Consider the following 13,809-nt stretch of genomic DNA (forward strand, 5'->3'; position numbering starts at 1 on the left):
GCATGTATGTGTGTGCACGTACATGTATGCATGTATGTGGGTATGTATATACATGCCTGTATATGTGTGTGTACATGTATGCATGTATGTGTGTGTGCGTACATGTATGCATGTATGTGGGTATGTATATACATGCCTGTATATGTGTGTGTACATGTATGCATGTATGTGTGCGCGCATACATGTATGCATGTATGTGGGTATGTATATACATGCCTGTATATGTGTGTGTGTGTACATGTATGCATGTATGTGTGCACCCACATCATACACACATATGTATTATGTTTTGCTACTCTTCTGATGTTGTTTCTTTTCTCTTTTAGGTGTATGTTTAGCTTCTTTGGACCCTTTTATCTAAGATTAACATATTTCTTCTAAACACTGCATCAGGCAGTTTCTCCAGCTTTAGTGGGCCCTGTCTTTGTCTCTTATTTCTGAGGATTATCTGAGGATGAGTCTTTGTTCTCTGAAAGTGTTTTATGCAGACGAGTAAGGATTCTGAGCTGCTTTCCTCAGAAGGAGTATTTAGAAGGTCTTTGCTTGGCCTGTCATCTCTAAGTACTGATCCCTTCTGGGTGCTAGCCACCCATGGGTGCTAGCCACGATTCCTTCTTCCGATTGTGAAGTTTCTCTCTTACAAATGTCGTGAACACGTTCATGAGCAGAACTGTACGATGTGCACACAGATGCACGGATGCTGCCCTGCATTCCGTCCCCATTCCATGCCCATCACTCACCATCTTGGTCTCATGCTTCCTTGGAGTATCATGGACACACATGCCATTTCTAGATAGGGACATCTTCTCCAAGTACTAAATTCTTCAGCTTGCTATCTCCTAAACTAGACCTGTTGAGATATCATCCGTAATGTGTGTATATTGTCTGTGTGGTTTCAAACAGAATGTAAACAAGGCTGTCCACTGATGCATCCCTTCTTCCTCTGCTGACTCTCTGCCTTGATGTATGGAAAACTGGGTCCTTGTCCCACAGAGCATCTTTCCCGGCTGTTTTGTCTGACATAGCTGAACACATTCTGTTTCCTGCCCGCTGTCAGCAAGGTCCACTGGCTTGAAGAGCAGCACATATCCGTGATTACCTTAACTCACAGCTCCGAGTGTTCCGCCCTGCTCTCATCAAGTGGCTGTGCTGAATGCCTTTTGTGTGACTGCTTGTGGTGGCTCTAGCTCTTGCCTTTGCAGTCACTACCAACTGAGGCTTGGAGACATGAGAGGCGGACCAGCCTTTCCCCTATTCCCCTCCATCTTTCTCACCCACTAATCTGTGAGTGTAAGTCACACCTTGGGAAGGCTATGGGCTGTATATCCTGGGAGCTTATAACATCACATTAACATAATGCTTGGTTGTCCCACAACAGCTAAGCCAAGATTGATTAGAGGGTTTCTGTAGAATGTCCTCTGGGACCACTTTAAATAAAATTCTCCTTCTGTGGTTTTGCACACCACAGGGGCAAGTGTTAATTTTGACCAGACACCCTGGTGGTGGTGAGCCTGTGGCTGCTGATTCTCAAAGGAGCTGTGCCTTTTATTCCCCCGGCCTCTGCTCCAGGCCCACCTCTTCCTTCTCTGTTGTGGGTGTGTACCCTACTGATCAGTGGTCCTTCATGGTCTCCTGCTTTTTCTCCATGCTGTCCTCCCACCTACCAGCTCAGACTTCTCTCCCTTCCTCCCCTGGCCCTTGCACAGTAACCAGGCAGATGTGAACTCTGGGATAGAAGTGAGTTTGTCCTGTTGGGGCCAGCATCCTGTGCTCTTGAGTACTGCTACTTGCATTGAGGCCAAGGATGGGCACAGGTCTCCTCTCTGCATCTCAGGTGCTTCAGACAACAGAGTATCAAATCTCTCTGGTTGTTTATTATTATATTGCTTAAAACTTTATAAACACAAGTAATTTAGAAGGATCACATTTTTCTTTATTTTTAAATTAAAAAGTTTCCTGATTTAGTCCAGGCTGACCTCAAACTGAGGCTCCTCCTGCCTCACCCACCTGAGTGCCAGACGTTCCACTCTGCCTGGTTTAAGTTGCTCATTGTATAAAATGAAGCTTTTCTAACCCCCCTTTTCATTCTAAAGAATGTTCACAGATAAAGAAGCTACTTCCAGAATTTCAAATAAGCCAGAACAATATGCCAACTCTACAGTAGAAATGAAAGCGAAGTTGCAGTTAATGCTGCTGTGCAGTAGGCAAGTGTTCAGATGCAGCCATTAGAAGCCTCCTGCAGGGGTTTGATGTTCATGAGTGGTCTCTCTGGCCTTCACAGCACAAGTAGAGAGCTGGCAGGAGCCTTGTGTTGTTAGCATGTCTTATGTTTCCGGCAAGATCATCAATATGGTGTTCTCTGCTCTGATGGTGAGACACTTTGGGCACAGTTCTCAACAGGACAGCACACAGGCATTACTTAGTACACTGAGTAGCCTTCCTGGGAATTTAGGGCATCCCGAAACATCTACAGAACGCTTTGTTCCTCTCTGCAAATAGAGTTGGTTTCTAGACTCAAACAGTTAGCTTTTGTGTTGCTATTTGTAGCTTGGGGGGGAGGGGCAGGAGGGTTCAGGCAGGATTGAGTCAGGGCCCCACACATGCAAGGCAAGCTTTGTACTAGTTGGCCATTCCCTCATCTGCTTTCTACTCTTTGTTTTTCAGTTGCCCAGTGTGGCCTTGACCTCACTTTGGGGCTTAGGTAAACCTTGAACTTTCAGTCTTGCTGCTTCAGCCTCCAAGTAGCAAGTCTAGGCCTTTGGGCTTGGCTGTGTTTTTAGGTTATGCGTGAATGCTGGGACTTTTTGAGGTAGCGTGGGCTGTGGGACAGTGATGTGGATCCATGGCTACTCCAGCTTTTCCTGCACAGCACCACAGGCCTCATTGCCCTTCTGTGGTAGTAGCTCTTCTTCACCATCTGTCTGTGCATGTGATGTGTGATGTGGATCTGAGTTAGCACACTGCCACTGCAGAGGACAGCCTTTGGAGACTGGCAGCCGTGGTGGCAGCCATTTTTCCTGGGGACCTTTCACCAGCCCTCATCGCACGTCTTTACCTTTGTGACAAGCAGTTGCTCTCCTGGCATCTTGCCATTTTCTTAGCTTTGGGGAAATCAAGCTCATAGACAGTTTGCCTTACACTGTAAAACACTAACAATCAGGCCAGTCCCCATGTGTAGCCAAGGATAGCAGGCCTTCGGCACACACTTATATTTCCCCAGTTAAAGCTGTGGGAAACTGAAAACTGTTACCAGCAAGGGGGCCACAGAGTGAGCTCGGGTGTCAGGGCTAGCTCAAGGCTGAGGCAGCCTGCCTCCATGTGAGCTAGCAGCACAGGCCATCCTCAGGGAAGCAAGCCACCACAGGGAACTGTTCTCAGGAACTTAGTCTCTGAAAGTGTTCACCAGGGAGGGACTCAGGGACAGGGACCACGCTGGTGGTGCATGCAAACAGATTGTCTAACTGCAAAGAGAAGTTGCTCCAAACACTGTAGAACTGTAGAAGTCCCTTCTGTCTGATCGTGTGTTCCGAATTAACATGTAATACTTCACAACACTGAGGCAGGGGAGTGGCGTAGCAGATTAGGGGCCTGTCATGCCTGTCTGTCCTGTAATGGAGGGCTTGGGAGTACCTCTGGCCAGCCCTCTGCATTTCCTTCCTCCTTAACTAGATGGACTCAGTACATCTTCATAATCTCTGGAAATCCTCTCAGATGCTCTATTCCCTTAGAAACCCACTCCTAAACCAGGAGCCTCCCTGCTCCTATCCTCTCAGAGCAGGACCAGGAGGAGGCCTGAGGCCTGATGGTCTTTTACTTCTGATCACTAAAGATAATCCCTGCTGGAGATTCTGCACCTCCTCAGGTTACCTCACTCACCCTTCACTGTTCACATCCTAAACCTTCATCTCCTAGGCCATGCTGCTATCTAGTTCATGGAGGGGTGAGATGCTGCAGCCCATAGACACAAAGGTTGCAGCTGCCCTCCATAGTGCCTCACAGGAGGCCCCACCCTCCCCCATGGCACACATACACCTGCCTCTCCCCTTTCTCTTCCTCAAGCACTGCTTTCTCTTTCTGTTGCTTCTGTGGGCATCAGAACACGCTGGCACTCTTCTCACCCGCTGTCTCGTCTTTCCTCCTCTATGGCCCATTACCACTTGAATTTACCTCACTAGATAAGACATTTATTTCACTACTTGCTGAAACAGCTCTCTCCATGTGGTTTTTGTGCCTCTTCTGTTTAAATTGGCAGGTAAAATTGTAAGTATCATCCCGTATAGCAGGATGCTCTGAAAGTATGCAGACATTAGGGGTGACTGAACCCAGCTAATTACGGTGTGCATTGCTCACATGATTTTTGTGGTTGGAATACTTCTAATCCACTTTTAGCAGTTTTCCTTCACAGTCTATTGTTAACCACAGTCACCTTGTGGCACAGTGAGTCCCCTGCATGCATTTTTCCAGTGTCCTTTGCCCAATACCTCCATCCCAGCCTAGGTTCTGACAACCAGGACTGTGCTCTCTGTTCTGTGTGCTTCCTCCCTGGAGTCCACACCAGCCTGGATCAGATGATCAGATGGAGGAGTCCTACCCTTCCCTGCAGATGCCATTCTTTCTGATTGACCTGTCAGAAGCATTTGACTGGGTGAGCATCCTGTCCTGTGACTTCTTGCTTTCATCGCTGACCTCCTGGCTCCCCTGGGACCTCTTGGTCACCACTCACTCTCCACTCTGGTTTCTCTTTCTCTCCCTTCCTCCAATTGTTGACCTTGGTCTGGCCTCAGCTTCGGAGCCTTTCATGTCCCCACTGTTCTTCACTGCATGTCTTCGGTGTCGTGGCATTGAGTGTCTAGTGATTGTCAGATGTATCTGTAGATGGGACTCTCTCCTCCCTGCCTGTCCAGCTCCTGCCCTGGATTACACAGAAGATGACTCAAAAGGCTCTGAAGCTCACACACAACCGTGCTCTGGGCTGTCATCCCTTCTGCAGATCTTTGCCTTCTGGAACCCCTCCCCCAATAAATATTCTGGTCTTCCTGGCAGCTTGACCAGAAACTTCAGAAACAAAAATATTATGTTTATTTGTCTTGTTGTGTGTGCCAACTCTTGACAATTGTGTGAAATTCAGAGACCTAGAGGCCCGCCTGTCCTGCCTGTAGCACTCCAGTGCCGTCTTCCACTTGCTTCTCTGCCTTTCTGCTTTGGTTTTCCCTGATCTGGGTGCTGTATGGTTTGCACAGACCTGTGTATTAGGGTTTTGGTATTGCATGCACCTCCCCAGTAGGAAATCAGCTTTGTGGGAGGAAGGACTTTGCTTTGTGGTTCTTTTATCTCTAGTTCTGAGGTCAGTGTCTGGCACAAAACAGATAGACAGCAAACATTTTGAATATTGTTGCTATTTCAGTTATTGGAAGTATCTTTTTACTTTTCTGGTGCATAGCAAACTGATTTTTTAGTGTTGAAAAATAAAACATTTGCTGTGGGGCATTAAGATTTTGTGACAATTTTTGATAAGGTCCATAGTAACTTGCTGGAGGCAGTTCAAACTGGCTTTTTCATATTCTCTGTGTGTGTGTGTGTGTTTACGGGGGGGGGGGGCATGTATATGTGTGCATTCAAGCCTGCCTGTGGGCCAACAGGGATTGTCTTCCCCAAATGGAATGTCAGGGTACAGAGCAGCGTTCTTTTAGAAACTTGTATTCTTTTTTTAGATTCCTTCTTGATTGGCTTGAACAAGTTAGACCTTCCCTTAGCTCGGCTGTGTGTATCTTTTAGCATGTACTTCCCAATGGCTCAATAGTGTCCATGACTCTATGGGCTTGTGACCCTGAAGGGCCTGCTGCATTGTTCAGGAGCACGCGGAAGAGGTCCTCTTGCACACTTGCAGGTCTCTTCTGTGCTGCTGGCCTTGAGGCTCCGTGAACCCCACATTCCCACTGCTCCTCACAGGGGAGGCCTAGGCTCTCTTGTCTTCTCCTGTAGACAGGTAGATAGCTAGCATAGATCAGTGAGGGACTGTCTGCCAAACAGTCTGTTGTTCCCTTCATTTATAAACAATCTCTATTCCTAAGGCCTTACCAAACAAAGAATTTGAAGTATGTCCGTTCAAAGGTGGTTTGCATCTTAGTTTCCCATTGTGTATTAGGGAAAACTGTAAGTTTACAGTTTTTTCTTTCTTTCTTTCTTCTTTTTTTAAAAGATTTTTTTAAATATATATTCATTATATATAAGTATACTGTGTGTCTTTAGACACTCCAGAAGAGGGCGGGCGTCAGATCCCATTATAAATGGTTGTGAGCCACCGTGTGGTTGCTGGGATTTGAACTCAGGACCCCTGGAAGATCAGTCAGTGTTCTTAACTGCTGAGCTATCTCAAATTTGTAGGGTTGGTTTTTTTGTTTGTTTGTTTGTTGTTGTTGTTGTTGTTGTTGTTGTTGTTCTGTGCCCAGTGACCTTCTCATACATAGCTGTTTGGGGTTCTTGGAGTATGCAGTGCAGGATGTTTCCTGCCTCCCAGACGCCTCAGCAAACTTTCCCTCCTTCTCCTGGTTTCTACAGAATGAGATGGAATGAAGGAGAGGGTTATTCTATCAGATTCTTGAGATGACAGGGAAGACAGGGTTTTATGGTGGAAAACACGGTCCTCCGTCTTTATGCTGGGACAAGGGGCTTCTGATGCAGCTTCACCTTTAAGACCTTGCATGACCACACCCTCCCTCCATGCTTCTAACACCTCCATTATCACAGCTGGAAAAAGCCTTCCTCTCTGCCAAGGGTTGTACCAATAATCTCACCAATACAGCTGACTCAGGGTCTTATAGTAGGATGCATCATTAGAAGTCTGCAGCAGAGAGCAATGGGAACATTCAGACTTTGCTTTTGTGGGTATAGTTTATGGTTTTCAGTGTGACCTAGATACTGAGGAAAATATCAGGTATTTTGAATGTGTTCTATTTTTTTCTTTTTTCTTTTCTTTTTTTCTTTTTCTTTTTTTTTTTTTTTCTTTTTTCTTAAAGCTTTTACTTTGAGTCTTGGAAAACTTAGAGGTACACATGGAGAAGACAGGATCACAGAATGGAGACAGCACAGGAGCATCACTGCCTGCAGCTAATGCTGGAGCAGGAGTTTGACAGGATAGTGGGGCTAGAGGAATGGACTTAGTATTCCTCTCCCTCTTTCTCCCTCTCGCCTTCCACAGAATCCACACCAGCCTCCTCATAATCCTTCTCTAGGGCAGCCATGTTCTCACAGGCCTCAGAGAACTCCTCTTCCTCTATGCCCTCACCCACATACCAGTCCACAAAGGCACGCTTGGCACACATCAGATCAAACTTGTGATCTAGGCGAGCCCAGGCCTCAGCAATGGCTGTGTTGTTGCTCACCATGCACACACAGCTCTTTGGACCTTGGCCAGGTCACCACCAGGTACCACAGTGGGAGGCTGGTAATTAATGCCAACCCTGAAGCCAGTGGGGCACCAGTCCACAAACTGGATGCTGCGCTTGGTCTTGATGGTGGCAATGGCAGCATCGACATCTTTGGGAACCATATCACCATGGTACAGCAGGCAGCAAGCCATGTATTTACCATAGTGAGTGTCACATTTCACCATCTGGTTGGTTGGCTCAAAGCAGGCATTGGTGATCTCTGCTACAGAAAGCTTATCATGGTAGGCTTTCTCAACAGAAATGACAGGGGCATAAGTGGCCAGAGGGAAGTGAATGCGAGGGTAGGGCACCGGATTGGTCTGAAATTTTGTCAGATCAACATTCAGGGCCCCATCAAATTTGTGGGAAACAGTGATGGAAGACACAATCTGGCTAGTAAGGTGGGTAAGGTTGGTGTAGGTTGGAAGCTTGATGTTGAGGTATCTACAACAGATGTCATAGATGGCCTCATTGTCTACCATTAAGGCACAGAGTGCTCCAGGGTGGTGTGAGTGATGAGGACAGAATTGTAGGGCTCAACCACAGCAGTGGAAACCTTGGAGCTGGGTAAATGGAGCATTCCAGCTTGGACTTCTTTCTGTAATCAACAGAGAGCTGCTCCATCAGCAGGGAGGTGAACCTAGAGTCAGTTCCCCGCCAAAGCTGTGGAAAACCAAGAAGCCCTGGAGACCCGTGCACTGGTCAGCCAGCTTGTGAATGCTGTCCAAGACAAGGTCAATGATCTCCTTGCCAATGGTATAATGGCCACGGGCATGGTTATTGGCAGCATCTTCCTTGCCTTGCGCAGGGTGGAGGAGCTGGTGGTAGGTGCCAGTATGAACTTCAATAACCGTGGGTTCCAGGTCTATGAACACTACCCCGGGGCACATGCTTGCCAGCTCCTGTCTCGTTGAAGAAGGTATAGAAGGGGTCATCTCCTCCCCAGTGGTCTTGTCACTTGGCTTCTGGCCATCAGGTTAGATGCCATGTTCCAGGCAGTAGAGCTCCCAGTAGGCTTTGCTGATCTGAACACCAGCCTGGCCAACGTGGGTAGAGATACATTCATGCATGATAGCAATGGGTTAGAAAGCAAGGGTAGTAGAAGGAGACACTGGGTCTTGGTTACTGTTCCCGACAACTAAGAGTCCAGGTAAGTAACACAATGAGGCCTTGGATGTGTTCTGAAGGCTATACATTTGTCTTTATCTGTGTGTTAACTTCAGGTCACTGCAGCAGGTATGACCCGTGATAAGAGCAAAGCATGTGAGGGCGTGGCTCAGGGTTCCTGTCTGTGCTTAGTAGGGCCTTGCCTGCTACTGTGGGGCCCCAGTAATCAGGAGAGGCGATGGTAGAGTAGCAGACAAGATGTTTTCCAGCCATGCTTCTCTGTGATGGAATAGGGACGTGTGCTGGTTGAAGTGTCTCTCGGAAGGTTTCCAGGGTCGAGGGTGTGGTCTCAGCAAGGGCCATTTATTTATGTTAGTGAAAGTGGAGGGCAGTCTGCTCTCTGCGTGGTGCTGCACTTCAGAACTCCAGAGGCTGACTGACTAACGAACAGAGAAGACTTTTCTTCCTCCCTACTCCCCTGAGATTGAAGAATTAAGACTACTACAAATTTTAAAGTATTTAGTTTTATTTTTTATTTATGAACACCCATGGGGGCCAGAAGAGGGGGTCAGACTCCCTGGAGCTAAAGTTTTCAGGCTATTGCAACTTAGCTGATGTGGGTGCTGGGAACTGAACTCAGCTCCTCCAAACAAGCAGCAAGCTCTCTTACTCACTGAGCCCCAGCTCCTGCCCCAGCTCCACTGCACCATCGTAACAGTGGGTCAGTCGTTTGGTGGTTGAGACAGATGGAAGTCTAAGCCTTGTTTAGGTAAGCTTGGAGTATGTGGACAGGTGTTTTAACTATACTTTCTTAAAACAAAACAAGAGTTGAAACATAACATAGTATATTGTAACAACATATAACATTTATCTGTATTAATATACAAAATCCATACCAAATGTAAAAAGATTTTGCTTGTTAATGTTCTTTGGTCTAAAAGTAGATTGAGTAATCTACCCTTTTTTCCTATCATCCCTCTACCCCCTTTTTATCTTCATTTCTTCTTCCCCCTCTCTCCCTAACACTAGATAGGAGAGAAAGAAGGATAGAGAAAAGAAAAAGAAATCCCTGAATTCAACTTCCTTATTTTGTATCATCCCTGCCCAAGACCGTTACAACTTTAACCACCCCCCTTAAACTATGACAAACATCCATCATCCATTGAGTGACCCAAAACTACCCATCTCAGCTCTTGTGAATATGGGCATTGCTTTCTTAAAATTGGGGAGAGGGAGTTGGAGGTCCTAGGAAAATTGAGATATTGATTAAGAAAGCTAGCTGTAGCATTTGCTGTCGAGTCTTTGCATGCTAAGAAAGTTCAGGGCTTAAATGAATTCCTGACTGGAGCAGTCTGTGATGCTGGATAACAAAGCCATTTAGAAATTGTCCTGGGTGCAGAGGTTTGAGGAAACAGAATTGAGACTATCTCAGGTAGGATTGAGCAGGATGCTGGGATAAATGTGTCTCAGCGTCTCAGCGTCTCAGCATCTCAGCATCCCAGCATCCCAGCATCCTTTCACTATCCTCAAGGGTGAATCTTGTTTAGGCCTCTTTAGATTCATTGGTGTCTATAAACATATAAACTTTCACAAAGTAACATACATTTCTACAATGACATATGTGTAGTGTGCACCGATCAATTAAAGATGATTTCCTGTTCTCTGTTTAAGCAGGTAAGGCACCTGTCTTTCTTTATAAGTTAGTATGTACTGTATAACCAAACTGTAATATAATTTTTTATCTATGCCAATTGAAAGGCTGGTATAAGTCTTTTAATGTCTCAGCCATTCTCGGAGCTGTTCGCATGTAGAAGAATCAACAATACCAGGTACATGTTTTGTTGTTCTTGATGTCTTTCATGTCTGCAGTCAGGATCTTCAGGGAGTCTTCACCTGTCAAATCCCCATGTCAAAGCATTTCTTTTCCTGTGGAAATAAAGACAAAACCTCTTCCCTAGTGTGACACACGTTCTTCCATTCTCAGGCTAGGACATCCTTAGTAAAATTGGCTGATTTAGTGTAGCAGGTTTTTCCATGATCCGGGGTCTCTCAGTAGCTGTTGGGTTTTGTTCCTCAGCATTCAAAAGGTTTGAAGTTAATGAGGCACTGTGTACTCTGTCTCTGGGAGACCCCGCCTCTCTCTTCTGTTCTGTGAGCATTGCCTTTACAGTGTTGTTAGATCCGATTGTTGAGAAATATCTGCAGCGTGTTCTATGAGTGATGGCTAAAATAGTGTTGCATTGTAATGGAGACATATGTTAGAGCATCATCAGCCTCATCTGCCAAGGCATCTCAGATGGACCATCTCTAATAAATGTGTCATCCCAGAATCAGCGTTTTCAGAATTTAAGGCAAAAGCCACTTGGGATTCTGAACTTGTATCAACTGTATGATGTATTAACACATATTTCTCCAGAGTCTATAAAACGAGACCTAATCTATTGTATGGCATTGCTCTAAGGTAGCATCATTTAGCAGAATCTGGATTCATAATTCACAATATTGCATCTCTATGGGCTGCCATTCTAATTCCTTAAGCCATTATGGATTTTTTTCATCTATAGTTATTTCGAAGATAATTTAATGGTTTCACATCAGCATTTGTGACCTTTATTGTCAAAGTTAGCAGTTAACCTCTACATTTTGGAGTGTACTGGATTATAATTTGATAATGCTGTAATTCCATTTAACATTTTCAAAAGATTTTATTTCTTTTTAGGATTAGGATCAAAAGGGAAATCCAATCAGAGACTGAGTAATGACATAGTAATGACTGCTTGAACACTTAATTTCCTTCAGAAAGGTGGGAGAGGGTGGGTTCCTGCCAGGACTCTGTAGCCCAGAGCACTGGAGTGTGCTCTGGGCTGGAGTGTCTCCCAGGCCTCCCATGAGCATCTGCTTTGTAGAATGCTGGGTCTGTTGGGAAAGTGGGGAGAGCCTGGGGATGGGCACAATCATCAAAGCTCTTGTATTTTATGGCCTTCTCTTCTCTTGATACTTATATGCTGAGGCGAGAAAATTAGGGTTTCCCCATTTTTCTTTTCACTACTTTTAGCAGTTTTCATTTGAATTTAAAGTGCTCATTTTAGTATGTTAGAGTTTGAAAAGGAGACTCAATTTAGAGACAAATCGATGACTGATTCAGTAGATCCAGTTTCAGGATCCCAGTATCCTCTTTGAGGCTATAACTCATTATAGAGACCCATTGCCCTCTCTCTGCTGGCCTCCATGGCTACCAGGCAAAACAGACAAGCATGTATGTAGGCAAAACACCTCACACAGAAAAGTAACGAACAATCTAAAAGTTCTTCCTTCTCATTCATTCTGATGAAAGGCAGTTCTGTAGAGTAGCAAGCTGTGCGTATATTGTTTCAGTTGAAGCAAATTCATAAATGCTCACAACAGCACCATTACTGGGGTTTCCTAGTGTAGGTTATGGTCCCCACCACCACAACCACCACACATACTAAAGGGGATAACAGGACTAACTCATTTGCAGACTGATTTCCCCCCAAAACTTGGAGTATGAGGTGAGGACTGTGTTCATTCTCTGGATTAACGTGGTGAAAGCAGTAGGAGGCAGAGAGTCCATTTGACAGGCGACAGTAAGGATTCATACAGTTCCGGTACGGTAATCTGTTCCTGTAACGCTGGGATGCCACACTGAGGCAGTGCCTGGAGTTGGGATTGACTGCAGCTGTGCCTTAATCTAATGGGCTCCCTGTCTCTTTCATTGCTATTTATGCTGTGGAGACACATTGTGCTCCAGAGATGGGCAGATGGTCAAGCCTAGAGGCCATCAGTGACAGTCTTTCTGTTTGCTTCCAGATCTGGTGTTTAGAGCACAGATTGTTGGACACCCACTTTGGGGGTTCTGATTCAATAATTTGGGGCATGACCTAATAATTTTCCTATCTGTAAAATTCCCCAGTGAGACCCCTCCTTGGGAACCACTGTAGACTGCCCTAGATTTTGAAGTAACTTGTTAAATTCCCTGACCACAGGATGGGAATCCTGACAGTTCTGATGTAGCAAGGACCTCAGGACTCTGGACTTGACTATTTTATTAGTTGCCAAGTATGTTGGATATATCCTTGCTTCACAACAGTGATTCTCATATTTAATTAAATGTAATTCATGGTAAATCTCACATTGCTAGACATTTCTCCTTTACCCAAGTAGAAATTTAGTTCTTTTAATTATAGGAACCCTTAGACAGAATATGAACACATACACACACACACANAATTATAGGAACCCTTAGACAGAATATGAACACATACACACACACACACACACACACAGGGAGGGAGAGAGGGAGGGAGGGAGGGAGAGAGGGAGGGAGGGAGGGAGGGACAGAGAGAGAGAGAGAGAACAATCCTTAAGTAAGCTAGATTTTCTGTTAATTCTTACAAGTGATGTATATGGCCTAGCTTCCACAGATCAGTAAAGATGAGGGTGCCTGGATCCAAGTTCTCTTCGGTGTGATTTTTTTTTTAAACCCTCTCATATTCTTTTCTTTTCTCCTCCTCCTCATCTTCTTCCCCCTCTCACTCCCCCTCCCCCTCCCCCTTCCCCTTTTCCTCCTCCTCCTTATTCGGCCTTGGCTGCTTTTGAACGCACTGTGTAGCATGGTCTTTTAAGTCAGCAGAGCCCCCTGCCTCTGCCTCTTGGATGCTGAAATCGAAGGTGTATGCTACACGCCCAATGTCTCTTGCACCCTTAACACACAAGCCACAGTGAGGGAGGAGTCCGCAGGCAGCCTTCACAGGCTTCATTCCAACATTCCTTTAAAGGGCCCAGTTATTATCACACGCCTGGTAAACACTCACCAGGATCTGTTTTGTGTCTTAATTTGGAGAGATTTTGGTGTGAGGAGACCCAGCAGTACAAGACTTTTTCTCTTGCTTCTTCTCCTTGGTCCTCTGTCTCTAGTTTCCTTCAGTTCCTCACAGTCTTACTCGGGAACACAGTCTACCTCATCCTAGAGTCTCTTTCATAGTTGGCTGGCCTGGCTGGTTCGAGGGCAACCTCTGCATCCTTTCTTACCAGCTGGCCTCATCATTTTTGTCATGTTTCTCTTACTGGAATCTGGGGCTCACAGATTAGGCCATGCTGACTGCCAGGGATACTCTGGGAGCCACCTCCCATATCTGGGATTGCAGGAATGCATCACCACAGCCAGCTCTGAAGTGGGTGCTAGGGACTGAACTCAGGTCCTCATGCAAGGCAAGTGTGTCACCAGTGGAGTCTTCCCATGTCACCTTTTTGGTTC

General features: G+C 45.7%; 1 protein-coding gene and 1 pseudogene across 2 annotated transcripts in view; one reads left to right on the forward strand and one right to left on the reverse strand.

Moving 5' to 3' along the window:
- Positions 1-13,809, forward strand: part of Arid1b (AT-rich interaction domain 1B) — a 350,213-nt gene that overhangs the window by 113,902 nt on the left and 222,502 nt on the right. The window lies entirely within an intron of this gene.
- Positions 7,134-8,497, reverse strand: LOC110312434 (annotated as a pseudogene).

The sequence above is a fragment of the Mus caroli genome, chromosome 17 (genome assembly GCF_900094665.2).
Source record: "Mus caroli chromosome 17, CAROLI_EIJ_v1.1, whole genome shotgun sequence".
NCBI lineage: Eukaryota > Metazoa > Chordata > Mammalia > Rodentia > Muridae > Mus > Mus caroli.